Raw genomic sequence first — 2,500 nt, 5'->3', positions numbered from 1 at the left:
GCGGTCAGCCGGGCGGAGTGTCCAGGAGCCGTGTGAGAATAGGAGGCTTGTGTTCCCCTCGGCACTGTCCAGCCCAGCCCATCCTATCCCTACTGGACAGTCGTCGTCGTCGTCAGCAGCGGTGGCGGTGGCGGTGGGATCTCTGCCAGTGTGTCCCGCTCCGCTCTCCTGACCCTAAAATGAAAGAGTCCTCTATAGTGCAGCAGCGCGCACACACGGCCATCTCTCACGAGATCCACACACACGTCAACAGACGCCGAGGAGCAGAGAGGGGCCGTGTGTGTGTGTGCCGCCAGTTGAATGGGATGTTGGGCTGCATCATGTGCTTAGTTCTGCTGGTTTGAACTGGATAAGCTGTTACAGTTGGTGTGGTTGTTTGCTATGTGTAAACAGCATACCTGGTACCTAAATGATTCTTTTGACACAGGTAAACAAGAACATAGCTTGTGCACTTAACAGCTTCAGTTGTGTCAACAGTAGGCCTAGGCCTAATGACTAGGCACTGAACCTCAGCCATAACCCATATGACTATTTTTGTATCTCTTCATCTGCTTTTCATTTACAGGTTTATTCATTTATTTATTTGCTTAATTTGTTTCTTTTCAAATGTATATAAATAATAGCTAAATTTGTACATTCTAAATGAGTTAAGGCACAGCTATCGTGTAAAACACTATAGTCCTAGTCCTCGTGTTTTAAGGGTTCTATCGAATGGTCTTAATTTTTTCTCAGATATCGTTTAACACAAAGGACTTTGCTTTATAGTCTAATTTAAGGTCTACAAAATCTCTCTGATTCATCTTCCACTGAAGAGACACTCACGTCATCAGCATAGAAAGAACCACAAAAGTCCAACCTTTCACTTAAAAAGGGGCATATCGTCACTTCACTTTAACCAAATGAGCCACATACATATCCCAAGACCAGTGGGCTCCCCAAGAGAACAGGCTCCAGCTGTGTCCGAGTTAGTGAATAATTCGGAGGATAAAAAGGAAGCCAATGGGGGAAATGACCCGCACATGTCCCTGAACTAAATGTCATTATCTGCCGTGCCCAGCTCTTCACACATGGTCTTCCTGGCAGCCGCTAACATCAACGGTCAAACGGACGTTAAAGCAAGAGGGTAGCGGCAGTCACAAGACAGGTGGGCTGGTCCGAGTTTCACCGCAGTGTCACGGGGCCTGAGTTAGCTACTGACATGATGCAATTTTACAGTAGCAAGTAGACATTTTACAGTAACACACCAGCATTTACAACTGCACTCTTAGAATAACAGATGCTAGATATAACCAAATTGCATGCTTCATACATGGCACTCATAAATGGTTCTTTAAACCATTTTGAAGTGTTCATCTAAAGAACCCTTAAAGCTTGCATGGTTCCATATTGTAGCCTACCCCAAGAACCCATTTTTTTAAGGAGTGTGTATTCTTCAGGGAGCCTTTAGAATGAGGTTAGTAGGCCTGAGATGAATGAGAGGAAGTGAAAGTCTCATTCTGTCTGAACACACGTACACAGCTTGCTTTCATTATCATTCTGTGTGTGTATCGTGTCAGATGTTCAGTGAGACTACTGGACATTGGGGGGGAAAAAAACAAGACAAAATGGCCTCCCTCTGTCTGCTGCACCCAGTCAGAGGTAGTAAATGCCTGCAATTTCCGAAGATATTGGCCCATTCTCAACCTCTCTCCTCGATCCTCGATGCTCGGTCCTCCAAGCTCATTCCCACTGATCAAAGAACACTATAGACTATCCCATTGTTGCCGCCCCATCATTCTTTATGTAGATCAGTGGGAACGAGGACTGAGGAGGGAAGGGAGGACAGATGAAAAGACGAATGAGAGAGGCCCATAGTCTTGCTGCCATGTCGCTCCTCTGTGGATGTTCCTGAGGGGGACTTTTGTTGTCAAATCAGATCAGATTCAGTTGTGTGTAAATCAACTTCCTGCATCAGGCGCCTTCCACTGTGTATTCAGCGCCATCTTCTGGTCACGCTGTTACAGGCTAGAGACAAGACAAGGAACTGCGTCATCTCCATGTCATCTGATGCACATACAAGGTGCAGTGCTTAACTCAGGTTTGTTTGTGGATTGTTTGGATCTTGGTAGGAGCCATTTTCTTTGTCCCTTTGTTTACTGAACCCAGGACGGTGAATGAGCACCTAAGGACGTTTTTTTCTTTTTGTTTGTTTTTGTTTTGATTTTAAATGGGCACACACAATGACACAGAATGGTCTGATACAAATACGTATTGAACCTAAATCGCAAACTGTAACTTTTAGTGACAAGCCTGTTAATATTTGATTTGTTAAGAAAATCAAAAAAAGCCATGATATGAAACTACATACATGTACTGTATGTACATGCACACTCCTGTTTCCAATGAGATAAAGCAGAGAGAGAGAGGCTGGTGGTTTAAGTTAAATTAATTTTAATCAGTAGAAATCTGTACATCACACACGCATGTAAACAGATGCAGCAGTTTGCTTTTCATACCTGAA

The 2,500-nt window shown here is 44.2% G+C and overlaps 2 protein-coding genes across 2 annotated transcripts in view; both read right to left on the bottom strand.

The window, feature by feature from the left end:
* Positions 1–84, bottom strand: part of LOC134075160 (lipopolysaccharide-induced tumor necrosis factor-alpha factor homolog) — a 2,595-nt gene extending 2,511 nt beyond the window's left edge. The window contains exon 1 of the mRNA XM_062530680.1: positions 1–84. This exon is cut by the window's left edge and continues 7 nt beyond it. The gene's annotated coding sequence lies outside the window, so the exon portion shown is untranslated.
* Positions 85–2,413: 2,329 nt separating this feature from the next.
* The window catches only part of txndc11 (thioredoxin domain containing 11), a 22,782-nt gene continuing 22,695 nt past the window's right edge, over positions 2,414–2,500 (bottom strand). Inside the window, 1 exon segment of the mRNA XM_062542423.1 lies at positions 2,414–2,500. This exon segment is cut by the window's right edge and continues 1,282 nt beyond it. The gene's annotated coding sequence lies outside the window, so the exon portion shown is untranslated.

Source organism: Sardina pilchardus, chromosome 1 (assembly GCF_963854185.1).
Source record: "Sardina pilchardus chromosome 1, fSarPil1.1, whole genome shotgun sequence".
Taxonomy (NCBI): domain Eukaryota; kingdom Metazoa; phylum Chordata; class Actinopteri; order Clupeiformes; family Clupeidae; genus Sardina; species Sardina pilchardus.
The sequence above is the reverse complement of the archived record's forward strand: the minus strand, read 5'-3'. Positions and strand labels throughout refer to the sequence as shown.